Raw genomic sequence first — 15013 nt, forward strand, 5'->3', positions numbered from 1 at the left:
AAGCCCTCGGTCACAAATATTAAGTCAAAATTGACCAGGTTTCAACGCTACTATGAGCGTCGTTTTCAGAATTAAACTAACTGTTCTAAAATATATTAGGTATATAATAAATTAATAAAATTAAAGTTTGTACTGACTGGAAAGAGATGCAGTACTTACAAGTCACTTTTAAAAAAAATCCATGCCGGAAAGGCGACGTCATGAATAGTTGTAAATAAGATGGCGAGCCGCTAAAGGAAAATGACTAAAATACAATGTCAGGCCCAACCTGTCAGACAGAAATGTGAGAGTAAATATGCTTGTTGATTTAAAAATCGGTCTCGATTATAATAAGATAGATAATGGTTCTCAAGGCAGAATTGCGTATGATGTAACCCGCATGCTAGAGAAAAATACAGCTACTTTGTCTGATGCTACTCATAGCGACAGAATTTTAGTAACTTCCATTAATAGTAAACTTAAAACAGCAAATGCCTTAATAACTAAATCCGATAAAGTTTGTTGTCCAGTCATTGCTTATATTTCTGATTATATTTCTAACAGTGAAAATGGCTCCAGTGAAAACAACATATCGGAGCTGCATGATGATCCGACTCCTAAATTACAGAAAGAAGTGAGGTCAGCCATTAACAATGCAAAATTTCTTATAAAACCTTTCCAAAAGAAACTATTCATCAATAAGTACCCTCAGCCCCCTAAACTTCGGTCCCAGTTCAAAATTCATAAACCTAATCATCCAATACGTCCAATCTCCAATAGCATGAACAGCGCATATCACGATTTGGCCCGATTTCTACACGAAATTTTGAAAAAAATCTTTTGTTTTCGAAAATAATTATTCCGTTCCTAACAGCCACGTTTTGGTCCAAAATATTAAAAACTTAGTATGCAGTGCAGACACCAAGCTCTTCTCCTTAGGTATTAAAAATCTTCATACCAATGTCCCGGTACATGAGACGCTCATCATTGTGGAAGAAAATTTACGTCAACTTAAAAAAGATTTATCAGATGAACAGATTACCGATTTTATGAATCTCATTAATGTCGTTGTCAAGTACAACTACTTTCAATTCAACGGTCAACTGTACCAGCAGTCTGATGGGCTCGCTATGGGCAACCCTTTAGCTGGCATCTTTTCCAATTCCTTGGAAAAAAAGCTGTTTAACCGTGTTTCAACCGCTTCACTAGGTATCCTTTCTTACACAAGATACGTTGATGATATTCTAGCCATCTATCACGGACCCACCGATAGAATTGATCATAAATTTAAACTTTTTAACGACCTCCATGAAAAAATTTTTCACTATTGAACTCGAAAACGAAAACTGCCAATCACATAATTTAGACTTGACGTTTACAATAGAAGACAATAACTTCACTTTCAATATTTTTCGAAAAGAAACGTATACTGATCAAATCGTGCCACATTCACAAAAAATGGCCTTTTTTCACTCTGCCGTCCACCGAGCCACCTCTATACTACTTTCAACAGAAAAGTTTAATGAGGAGATTAATTTACTTAAAACCATAGCAGTCAATAATGAATATACGCCAAACATAGTGGACGATATCCTAAAAACGAAAACTGCAAGAACTACCACGCTCAACACCTCATGCACTGAAATTAACCCAAAAAAAACGTTTTTCTATTCTTTTCATAGGACCCATTTCCTCTAAGATTCAGCGCGTGCTTCGCAACAAATACAACTGCAATGTTGCCTTTTCCACTAATAATAATCTGAAGAGAAACTTCATTCATAATTTGAAATCCATTGGCTCCCCTACAGGAAGTTCTGGCGCTTATAAGATCATCTGTGAAACCTGCTCCTCCTATTATTTAGGGCAAAGTGGACTTGCTTTCACCATCAGATACAAAGAACATCTTGTGAGAAAGAACGGCAACAGTCCCCTAAATTCATCCTTTGCTGATCATCTCTTAATTACTGGACACGTGCCTAAAGCCATAGGCGATAGCAATATTCTGCATACCGAAAAGAAGGGGTGTAGGTTAGATGTTTTAGACGAATTGGAGATTTTCAAACATCTCTCTCGTCATGATGGCCTCATTCTCAACGAACAACTGCAGCTGCGAAATAAAAACCTTTTCGACTGTATAAAGCCATTGCTTGATCTTTGATTCAGATTTCCTCATGCAGTTTGCCGAAATGTTGTTTTCCTGTTACATCTTTGCTGTTTTCTTGTATGTCATAACTGACGTTTTTTACGTTACAAAATGTATCTCTGTTTAAAGCAGATAAATATGTAACTTCATCCTATTATTATTAGTGCTTACGTTATGCATCAGTCAGCTGCATCACAATTTCATGTGTCCAATTTTGAATGTACAGTATCCTAGTTGTTTCTGTGGCTACTAGATGGCGCTCGTAACAACACCATGTTTACTTGCCCACACTTTCTAACGTGGGCACCTCAGTCTTGTTGCAACCCTTGTTCACTCAATTACGAGCAGCCCTTAGCGACTCGCCATCTTATTTACAACTATTCATGACGTCGCCTTCCCAGCTTAGATTGTTTTAAAATGTCTTGAAAGTACTGCATCTCTTTCCAGTCAGTACAAACTTTAATTTTATTAATGTATTATATACCTAAAATGTTTTAGAACAGTTAGTTTAATTCTGAAGACGACGCTCATAGTGGCGTCAAAACCTGGTAAATTTTGACTTAATATTTGTGACCGAGGGCTTATTTGTTTTAATATAATTCTGAGACGTTCACTGAACCTTAGCAGCTATGTTCCAAGTTTTACCTCTCGAGGTACTTGATGGTTTTACCTAGTTGGGATCTACAATATGTAACAACTTGTCTGAGGACACTGAGATTACCAACAGTTGCAACAGCATCGGCTGTCATGGGTAGATTGAAAAACAGAGTATGGGAGAATGGACTACTCACATTAAACACCAGATTGCAAGTATGTAACGCTTGTGTTATCAGCAGCTTTTTGTAGAGGTGTGAGACATGGACAACTCTTGCTAAACACGAATCCCGACCGAACAGCTTCCATCTCCGTTGTATTCGGAGGATCCTTCAGATATCTTGGAAGGACAGAGTACCCAACACCCAAGAATTACGACTCGCAAGCATAACCAACATTCATGCACTCCTGAGCCACCGACGTCTAAGGTGGCTGGTACATGTCAGGCGCATGGACCCTGAGCGAATACCGAAGAAAGTGCTGTACGGAGGACGTAGGGAGGGTGTGAGGCCAGTAGGGAGACCGCACCTTCGCTTGAAGGGTGTCTGTAAGGGAGATCTGACTGAGGTCAGCATCGATCCAAGTCAGTGGGAAAATACAGCTGGTGACTAAGTGGCGACAAGCTGTGTGCAGTGGAGTTGAGCTTGCAGAGGATGAAAGTTTAAACATTCATGGTGGTGTCTGATTGTACTATATCGTGTCTCCCTACCACTTTCGCGCAACGACGCTCTGAGCGTGTTTTTTAGGGAATTAACTAGTTTGAACCTGGGACCTGCTGCTGGTAAGGAGACGCCAGACCACACATGACATGTAGAATTCAGAAGAGTTCAGTGAGACTAGCGATGATATAATCAAATACTAAATGATCTCAGCGTCAGCTCCACTGCACTCCCTGTAAAAGAATCTTAATACTAACTAAATTTAGTGGAAAGGGTTCAAGGCTTTCCTATTTTTTGTTAGCTGGTAAAATAACGTCGAAAAAGCAGTTAGGTTTACCATTGGAAATTTTATTCTACTCACAAAACATCGTTTATAAATTGCACTATTGATAACAGGAAATGTTTTAATACAGGATGGTAAAAAACAACTGCGTTCAACAAAAATGTGAACGAATAATCCCTAGATGGGTTTCCAAGTTCTACAATCGATCGAAGGATGACCTATGCCATATCACATCTATAATATAGGTTTAAATTAAGTTTCATAAAAGAGAAAACTATCAAAATGGTCTACAGTGACCCTCAATTATCTTTAATTACTTATCTAACCTGTCGTAAATTACAGTGGCTGATGTGGCTTCTCAATAACTATAAAATAGAAAAATCATCGCGTTTCAGATCTTTACTTCAAGTGGCAAATGTGAACACCATGAGTTTTAATTAACGATCGACACTAGTATTACGCAAAAAGGGGTGTAACAGATGAGACTTCTGCAGTTCTAAGTGAAGCCTTATGCGCTCAAAAATGCAGCATCGCGTGCGTTCATTACCTTGTCGGTGTTTAAGCAGCGTCAGGGCGGCAGCGGCCGGCGCCCGCCGTCTCGGAACCAACTCTCCTAACTTCTCCTTACTACAATTTACCGAAGTTGGTTTAAAAAAACTATCTGGCTATGTTTTCATCTGACCAATCAGGGTCTCAATGTTAACCTTAAGCTCCGCCTACAAAAATTCTGTCTATCCAATGAGAAACGTTATACTTTTCGTGGTGGGGCAATGTTTTTTAAAGTTTGCAACGTAACAGAGACGCTAAAAAGTCTCACGCTAAAACCTGCAGCTGGTGTGGTCCTTTTAGCGTTATCGTGAGATCTATACTGTTCTTCTGGAGGGCTCTATCTTTTAACATGGGCTGGAGGATTGTCCTTATGTAACAGACACGCGAAAAAGTCCCACTCTAAAACTTGCGGGTGGTAGTGGCCATTTTTGTGTTATCGTAAGATCTATACTGCTTTTCTGGGGGTTGTCCTTGGCGTACCTGAGACGCGAAAAAGCCTCACGCTAAAACGTGAGGGTTGTATAGTCGTACAGGTAGGCTCGCGGCGTGGGTGCCCAGCCCCTCCCTTATCTAGCTTAACACGGTTCTGCTCTCGGCTTCTGTCCACGTTTCTCCCCTCGGAACTGCGTCTGCCTCACGGTGGGAAGGTACGACATGCATTTAGGCATTCTTGTGTTAGTCTGTGGTATTCCATTTGCTCACTCGTTACTCGTATTATTTGGTTAATTTAATGTCACGATTTATTCCGAGCTATGTGACATACTACTGGATTTGCTTATCATGTCAGGGCTTTCATGTAAGGTGTTGGATTTGCCTGACACCTTACAAAAGCATGCTAGAAGACATCAGGAAGAGGACAAGCAGGAATGAGAGCGGCCTCTGGTGGAAGTCCTTCACGTTTCAAGTTCTCAAACTGCTGTAGAGTCTGCCACTCTCGAGCGAGACTTTTCAGCCATAGGAGATGTTACAGAGACTGAACCAACTATGCCACACCATCATCCTTCGAGGATGGACGTATGCCATATACGTTACGCCACAGAGGTTCTGAGTGCAAGCAGTGTTTTCTCTGTTTGCTCACAGCTCTTCAAGTATGCATTTTAGAGCCCATTTTTAACGGATTTTTTTTTTTGTTCTGGTCCGTACCACCTCCTCCCATAACATGTGTGTTTGGAAAACGGAAAGCTGTTGTAGGATTTTTCTTTACTGGTTTGGGTTGGTCAGTTCGTCGGCCAGGCGAAAATAAGTAAAGTTAACAGTTCACATGGCTTGTTCTCAAAAGTTAGTTTTACTACTGCTTTACCAATGAAACAATGTGGGAGGAAGAATGGCTGGCGGTGACGGCGAATAAACTGCGCTTGGTGAAGTCAACAACTCGGCCATGGCGTTCCTCCTGCCGGTTGCTCAGACGGGATGAAGTGACCCTCGCGCCTCTTCGGATCGGGCGCTGTCCTCTCACACATCGCTTTCTGTTACCGCGGGAAGATCCCCTTTTTTGTGATGCTTGTGGTGTGCACATCTCTGTGCGGCACATTTTAACAAACTGCATTTTATACCGCGATGCAAGGGCAGAAGCACAAGTTGATGGGGATCTGCCGTGTGTTTTAGCTAATGATGAGAGACTTGTGTGTCTAAGGTTTTAAAGTTTTGCGATGAGTCTGGACTCTGGCCTAAACTTTTAGGCTGGAGGTTTTAGTGTATTGCAGAGAGGCTGGCTCCTCCCTTTTTTCCTTGCAATCAGCCAGCCACTTCCATCTGCTATATTGTTTTAGCTCCCTCTACCACTTTCTTCCTGTGTTGTCCATGTATTACTGCTGACGGCATGCTTCGTCCCACGCTTCAGTGTAGGTAGGCACATATTTTTCCAAGCTTGTTACGTATGTTTTACGTTCTGTTTTATCTTACTGTTCTGAGTATTTTCTTGACACCTATCTCACTCTTTTACTGAGCGGGCGCTGAAGACCTTGCCGTCGTGCGCCCATACAACCCTCTCCATCCATCCATCACATTTACCAATGAAACCTGCTGGCAGATTAAAACTGTGCCCGAACGAGACTCGAACTCGGGACCTTTGCCTTTCGTGGGTCGCAGGAGAGCTTCTGTGAAGTTTCAGGGTAGGAGACGAGGTAATGGCGGAAGTAAAGCTGTGTGGAGGGTAGTGAGTCGTGCTTGGGTAGCTCAGTTGTATTACTTCATGTTCGGAAAAGCAACTTACATTTAGTTGAGGAGCGCAAACGCGACAGAGCCACATGTACACACACCAGTTTAAGAAAACTGTAAATAGTCAAAGGAGAAATGTTATGTAGTTTGTTGGAGAAATCTTTTCCTTGCTGCTATTTTCTTAATTTTAAACTGATGATTACATATTGCTGCGAAGTAAATTTCTTTTCTAAATGGTGAGAAGCTCCCACCACAGAAGGAGCAACTTTCCTAGCTTTTCTTCCCGTTTATTTGCTGTGAATAATATTAATGGGCCACGTTCATTTGGATGTTAAAAGAAGAAACCCACTACATAAATGTGACACCCTCCTCATACTCTGGTGCACCCAAGCTGGGAGAAAGGATCTTTCAGAGCGTGACGCTGAGAGTACAGAGAAGTTAAACAGCGAAACCCAAACTCGGGAAACGGGAGTGTGGATATGGACCTGACACGAAACGGAAAACCAAGAAACCGTCCTTCGATAAGGCCAAGTTGAAGCAGTCACTGAACTGGGATTTCTCGTGCAGTGAGGGCAGATACAACTCTGAACAGCTATGAGCAATAGAGGTCCCAGAGACAGCTGCTTTATGCAGATGGTGACACACACTACTGGCTCACGACTGCTTCCACTGCGACTACATGACGGCCTCTGAGGACTCCCTCACCAAACTAGAAAGGCGGACGCAGAAGTGCAGCACAAAGCCAAAGCCGACAAAAACGCACACCGTTCTGTTCAGACAGGGGTACCTTCACATTAGAAGTCACCAACAGACAGACAACCTACGAGTGTCATTCTGAAACACCCTTCTTACGCAAATCGCCCCACAAAACATCTAGCACATCCCCTAGACAACTACATAAAGACACAAAACACCTAGTAGGTGAAGTCTATAATAAGGTAAACTACTCGGACACTTCCATGAATTATCAGGTACTACTGTCATGCATAGTGTAAGGTGGCAGAATAAATGAAGGTCAATATCGCACTTTAAATAAGAGTTTTATACGTCGTAACTGGAAGGTGAATATGACACCTAACTTACGGTGGTGGTAATGAGCAGATTTGCCTATAAGTATGTAATATGTAATGCGAAAGGGCTGACACTCAATCGACGGTATTAACATACCGCCCCTATATAATGCATGTCAATGAGCAGAAGGTGAACAAGCAGCGAGAGGAAACGTTTTGTGTGGAAGCAAGAGCGGGCAGAAGCACAGACCGCAATATGGGAGGCACCACGAAAAGCTCTTAGGGGGCGTCCCGTGGCGGGAGTCAGCGACCAGACAAGTGACGCATACTGGAGAGCAAGTAACGGGCCACCAGAAGTAGGACAGAAAGAAGCTTTAGAAAACCGTGTTTCGGAATTACAAATGGATACAAACAAAACCAGTGACACAGCTGATCACGTGAACAGTGAATGGTACACATGTGATGTACGCATGTAAATTTTAGGCGCCTGGAGCAGTCACAAAACGTCCGATTGGCGGAAACGAACGAGGAAGCAGTGAAGTGCTGACATTTCGACGCAGTTTAAAGGTAGGGATCTTGCCATTGGCAGACAGAGTTTCCTCTAAAATAAGAGGAACGCTCCTACTGGACGAAATAAGCTGTGACGTGCAGAACGAAAGAACCCAGGTGGGGAGACAGTTAGGCTACAAGAAGGACAAAGCGAAATTTTCTGGGACTCGTCTCTGAACTGGCGTCAAGTGCAGCACGAGGCGTATAGCACTCTGTACTACACAGAGGAGAAATTTGTGTGAACACTGCGTTCGCTGTGTCTGACATTCAGCTACATATTAGCTGTAGCGTTGTTGAGCTCCAACTGTGGAGAAGCGAACCAGCCAGTTAGCTAACTGAGAGGGCATTCACATGCACGCTGCTCCAGCCATGCGCGTGCATATCGCCATATTCCAAGACTAGGGATGAGTACATGTTTTCTCGCATAATGAGAAATATAGGGAAAGTTTCTCCTGGTAAAATCAGCAAATGCTTAATTAGTTTTTATAGAAATTTTAGAGGATGAGAGCAGCCATGCAAATGACAGTTCATCGCTGCTAAGGTAAATACCACGAGCAGAGGTGTAAATTTGTTGGTTAACCAGCTTGCGTCCACTGTAAACAGGAGCGACTGTGGGTAATCTTTTACTCAACTTGTCGCAAAACTAGCCATCCTCGATAGACTTGACTGTCATCCTAAGTAGTACCGAACTTTGAACCGGTTTCGGGTGATTTATTGTAGTACTGGGCAACATCATCACGTAGTCGCCAGAACAACTTTGTAAAGAAACTTCTAGTTAAAATTTATTGTTGTGTTAAGGATTATTTCACTTTCTGAGGACGAGATGCGTTTGTTTGACAACTGTCGTAACATTGTCACATTGTAATCTGTGTAAATGCGGGTATATCTGTGATAAGATTGCAACATTAAACCAAAAATATTTACAGCTTATACAGTTGTTGTTCTGTCCTCAAAATCTTATTCGCAATCGCGAATTCATTTGACGTACCTCCAGGTAACGTCTCTCGGCTCTTCTGCCTACCGGGCAATGGTTTTAGTGGCCCTCATCGACCCTTTCTGGGCGCAAATTTCAGTGGGCGCAGTTTTCAAGTCACCGTCAACAGCCACACGGTACCCTGTCAATTTCTACCATTTTCAGCGGTTTTTATGGTAACGTCAAGTACATATTTTTATCATTTTTGTATTTAAGTGAGCCACATCAGAAACATTCGAGATTGAGACAGGCCTCAGACAAGGGGATGCTCTCTCATGTGTTCTGTTCATCTTAGAGAAAGTAATAAAAGAGTGTAGGCAAAAGGAATGGGCTGGAGTAGAGATGGACAGTAACTTCAATTGTCTCGCATATGCAGATGACAAGGGAATCAAAGCACGAGTTGAAAGAAATGTGCCATAAAATGGACAATTATGCACAGAAGGTAGGGCTCAAAGTGAATCGAGACAAAACAGAGTTCATGCTATTAGGAAGAAGACAAGAGCAGGTAGAATTTCTTGAGATATATGGCAAGAGTTTCAAGAGAGTAGACCAGTTCAAATACTTAGGATCATGGTTTACCACGGACAACAACATAAAAATGGACATCAAGGAAAGAATAGCAGTGGGAACGAAATGCATTCATTCCCTCAGAGAGACGCTTGGCTCTAAATCGATCTCCATGAACACTAAGATGAAAATCTACAACACAGTGATATGCCCAGTAGTAATGTACGGTTCAGAAACATGGAGCATGACTAAGCGAGAAAGGGAAAAACTATTAATATTTGAAAGAAGAGTAATGAGGAAGACAAGGGCACCAGTTTAGATAACGCAGAATGGATTAGGAGGAAAAACGAGGAAATCTACCTTCTCATGCGACAGCCAACTATCCTACAATGGGTGGGCCATGTAGCCCGTATGCCAGATGGAAGACAGGCGAAGATGGCACTAGCGAGGAAACCAAACACCAAACGTCCCATTGGACGACCAAGGCAGCGCTGGATGGACGACCTGGCGAAGGACATAGGAGCCCTGGGAATTGAAGACACCTGAAGGAACTGGGCACAAAACGGGAAGGAATGAAGGCAGTTTGTGGAAGCAGCACGTGGTCTGCAGGGCCTGTGATGATTGAATATCTATCTATCTAATATTTCATATAGAGGGAAGGTGCCTATTATGCAATAGTTCCCTAATATGAGACACCCCAACTGTGTTCATGTTAGGGGTTGCACTCTGGTGGAGAGTTTCTTAAACACGTCTACTGCGTGCCAGACGACGACACAGCGAGTAGGACGCCATAGCTGAGCCGGAAACAGTACGCAGAGGTTGATACAAAATTTCTTGTGTTTGGAGTTTTTGCGACATCGGTGCTAAGACAGTATTTCAGCTTAAAGGTGAGTGGATATTACTGCACTCTTTTATTGATGTTATTTGTGACGCTATTACCTATAATAATTGACAATTAGGTTCATTTTCCAACGAACGTTGTTAGCAAGTGCATGATTCTTTGTGTAACATGGCGAAATTCCTTTTTTCGACCAATAGGAGCGTTCCTCTTATTTTGTGTAAACTCTCTCTGCCAATCGCAAGGGCCTTACCATTCAATCTCGGCACTTTACTCCTTCCTAGCTTTTCTTTCTGTTTATTTGCTGTGTTTATCAGTGAGAACTCCTCAGGGTCTTGCAGCAGCAAGAGTGAAAGCTTTAACTCCAGAAAATGTGGGGAGATTATTTGATATTTACGAATGTGTGCTATCTGAAGTCAACCATAACTAGCATCGAGTCTTCAATGTTGATGAAACTGGGGTGACGTCTGTGCAGCGCAAACACACCAAGGTTATTGCTATGAAAGGGAAGAGACAAGTTGCTGCCTTGACTTCATCAGAAAGAGGAAATCTCATCACAGTTGTAACGTGTATGGACGCAGCTGGCACTTAGGTTCCACCACTAATCGTCTTTCCAAGGAAGAATATGAAGCAGGAATTGATGGACGGTGCACCTGCAGGATCAATATCAGCTTGTCATCCAAGTGGCTTGATACAAACTCACATTATTACTCAGTGGTTTGATTTTTGTGAGTCATGTCAAGCCACGTTCAAATGACCCTGTCATTTTGATTCTTGGTGGTCATTATTCCCACACAAAAAATCTCGATGTGTTAGACAAAGCACGTGAAAACAATGTTCATATTGTATGTTTGCCACCTCACACGACAAATAAAATGCAGCCACTTGACGTCAGATTTATGAGGCCTTTGAAAACCTACTATGCTCAAGAGATGGAAACGTAGTTGGCAAGTAACCCAGGTCGTGTTATCATCCCATGATTAACAGCCAGGTTATTTGGGGCAGCTTACAACCGAGCAGCAGCAATGGAAGCATCTGTGAACACCTTCAGAAAAACAGGTCTCATCCGATGCAACAGTAACATATTCACGGAACATTAATTTTCATTTCATCGCCATGCTGCCGCTCTTCAAGAAAGAGATGCCAAAACGAAAATGAAACTACTGATGGTGATGGTCAAGCTATCAGACCGGCAGACAGACCTCTCCCACACATCGCAAACCCACCTGGAGATAGTTAAATATAACTTCAACTCCTTATGTGAAGCAATTTCAAGAATCTAAACAGAAGAAAACAGAGGTTGAATCTAAGAAAGGAGCCAGAAAGTTATTTGGGCAGAACAGTGGAAACTCTTCAAATCGTAGACCTAAAGCAGAAGAATCTCTAGTGACTCGGCATCCGATGTCCATCTTGATGACAGTGGGGATTCAGACAGCAGTGATGATGATGCGGTGTGTCTGTTCTGTACTAGGCCCTTTTCTGAAGACAAACACGGGGAGAAATGGGCACAGTGCATGAAATGTTATCGCTGGGCTCATGAAGATTGCGGTGTCACAGAAGATAATTTTGTTTGCCCCGGATGTCGTAAATATAAACCTAAGTAGTGTGAAATGAGTGAAGGACAACAGAAATGAATGAACATGTAAAAATTGTATATTCATATGTCATTATTCTGTAATAAAATAATTAAAGCAAAATATTATTACTGTCTCATTTTGGGAAACCTTGACCTCATTTCTACGAAATGCCTTGTTTGTGAAGATTTAATAACTACTCTGAAAGATTGTTTATTATTGCAAATACGATAATTGTATGATAAAATTAAATAATGCAAGATATTATTACCACCATAAAAAATACAATAGCACTTACTTTTAGGTCTTTCAAATGGGTTTACAAAAGTGTGTCTCATATTAGGCAGCTTTCCTCTATTGTTCCGATCAGCCATCCTATAGAGCAGTCAGAGATTCCACAGTTATGACCGAACGACTGGAGTTTCATCAGGTCATAACGGTTTTCCGGCACCCTTGGCCGACTTCAGGTGTTCCTGTATCTTCCGCGTGGGTTTGTAGATTACAGCACTACTCAGTTTTGTTAAGATCTTTCCTGTGCGGTGAGTTACGTGTTTAATGAACGACAGTAAAACCTTGAATCTTTCAGAGAACTGCACATCGCCGTGATCTTTTCGTGGCTGTCTTAATGCTCTTTTTATCTGAACGGACGAATACCCATTCTTCAGCAATGCTTTGGTCAGATGTTCCAATTTGGTATCGAGCAGCTCCGGTACAGAGATTTTCGCCTCTCAGGCCGCTAATGTTTTTGTAACACCTCACTTTTTATCGTGGACGACGATTGTAATGCCGGTCAAAGTAACTGTGGGTGTTCTGTATGACGTGTCGCCCAACAACCATCTCCTTTCTTGAAGACTAAGAAATATAACTTACCGTCTGCCTCTTCCTTCATGGTAAACTGAACCTTATATCATTGAGATGTGCCTGAAAACGATGCCCTATGTCCACAACATAAACGTATCGTCCGAGTAAACCATAATTTGGTTTTTGTTGATAGTTACTAATACTTGTCCGAAATTTTGCATTAAGAAATTTGCTATCACCAGGCTAAAGGGACTCCTCGTTCGGAAACGTTATCGTTCCAAACGTATTCTTTCTCCCTGTCACGTTGCGTTTGAGTTGACGGAGCACATTCAAAGGGATTGCAAATTGTTCTTCTTTCTAGCTAAAAAAATTTTTCGAGTCAATGCTCTAGAGTCGACATCAAAACAGGAACTTCTAGAATGCTCGCTTTGTTCAACCCATCACGCGACTGCCAGAGCCATAATCCTAACTGCCGGACTCCTCACGTGTCTGTTCTTAAGCGTGCTGCAAGCGCACGAGTACCCTTCAGTTTACGGCCAAAAGTAATATCCGACAGGGCGGAGAGCACGTTTACTGTGAAATACAGCTGAAGTGGGAACAATAAGTCACGAGAGCAGATAAAAAATTGGTGTGACCCTAGTTTTTTTTTTTTTTTTTTTTTTTTTTTTTTTTTTTTTTTTTTTTTTTTGTCATAAGTCTACTGACTGGTTTGATGCGGCCCGCCACGAATTCCTTTCCTTTGCTAACCTCTTCATCTCAGAGTAGCACTTGCAACTTACGTCCTCAATTTTTTTGCTTGACGTATTCCAATCTCTGTCTTCCACTACAGTTTTTGTCCTCTATAGCTCCCTCTAGTACCATGGAAGTCATTCCCTCGTGTCTTAGCAGATGTCCTATCATCCTGTCCCTTCTCCTTATCAGTGTTTTCCACATATTCCTTTCCTCTCCGATTCTGCGTAGAACCTCCTCATTCCTTACCTAATCAGTCCACCTAATTTTCAACATTCGTCTATGGCACCACATCTCAAATGCTTCGATTCTCTTCTGTTCCGGTTTTCCCACAGTCCATGTTTCACTACCATACAATGCTGTACTCCAGAGGACATCCTCAGAAATTTCTTCCTCAAATTAAGTCCGGTATTTGATATTTGTAGACTTCTCTTGGCCAGAAATGCCGTTTTTGCCATAGCGAGTCTGCTTTTGATGTCCGCCTTGCTCCGTCCGTCATTGGTTATTTTACTGCCTAGGTAGCAGAATTTCTTAACTTCATTGACTTCGTGACCATCAATCCTGATGTTAAGTTTCTCGCTGTTCTCATTTCTACTACTTCTCATTACCTTCGTCTTTCTCCGATTTACTCTCAAACCATACTGTGTGCTCATTAGACTGTACATTCCGTTCAGCAGATCATTTAATTCTCCTTCACTTTCACTCAGGATAGCAATGTCATCAGCGAATCGTATCATTGATATCCTTTCACCTTGTATTTTAATTCCACTCCTGAACCTTTCTTTTATTTCCATCATTGCTTCCTCGATGTACAGATTGAAGAGTAGGGGCGAAAGGCTACAGCCTTGTCTTACTCCCTTCTTAATACGAGCACTTCGTTCTTGATCGTCCACTCTTATTATTCCCTCTTCGTTGTTGTACATATTGCATATGACCCGTCTCTCCCTATAGCTTACCCCTACTTTTTTCAGAATCTCGAACAGCTTGCACTATTTTATATTGTCGAACGCTTTTTCCAGGTCGACAAATCCTATGAACGTGTCTTGATTTTTCTTTAGCCTTGGTTCCATTATTAGCCGTAACGTCAGAATTGCCTCTCTCGTGCCTTTACTTTTCCTAAAGCCAAACTGATCGTCACCTAGCACATTCTCAATTTTCTTTTTCATTCTTCTGTATATTATTCTTGTAAGCAGCTTCGATGCATGAGCTGTTAAGCTGATTGTGCGATAATTCTCGCACTTGTCAGCTCTTGCCGTCTTCGGAATTGTGTGGATGATGCTTTTCCGGAAGTCAGATGGTATGTCGCCAGACTCATATATTCTACCCACCAACGTGAATGGTCGTTTTGTTGCCACTTCCCCTAATGATTTTAGAGATTCTCTGGAATGTTATCTATCCCTTCTGCCTTATTTGACCGTAAGTCCTCCAAAGCTCTTTTAAATTCCGATTCTAATACTGGATCCCATATCTTTTCTAAATCGACTCCTGTTTCTTCTTCTATCACATCAGACAAATCTTCACCCTCATAGAAGCTTTCAATGTATTCTTTCCACCTATCTGCTCTCTCCTCTGCATTTAACAGTGGAATTCCCGTTGCACTCTTAATGTTACCACCGTTGCTTTTAATGTCACCAAAGCTTGTTTTTTACTTTCCTGTATGCTGAGTCT

This window comes from Schistocerca gregaria, chromosome 3, assembly GCF_023897955.1.
Source record: "Schistocerca gregaria isolate iqSchGreg1 chromosome 3, iqSchGreg1.2, whole genome shotgun sequence".
NCBI lineage: Eukaryota > Metazoa > Arthropoda > Insecta > Orthoptera > Acrididae > Schistocerca > Schistocerca gregaria.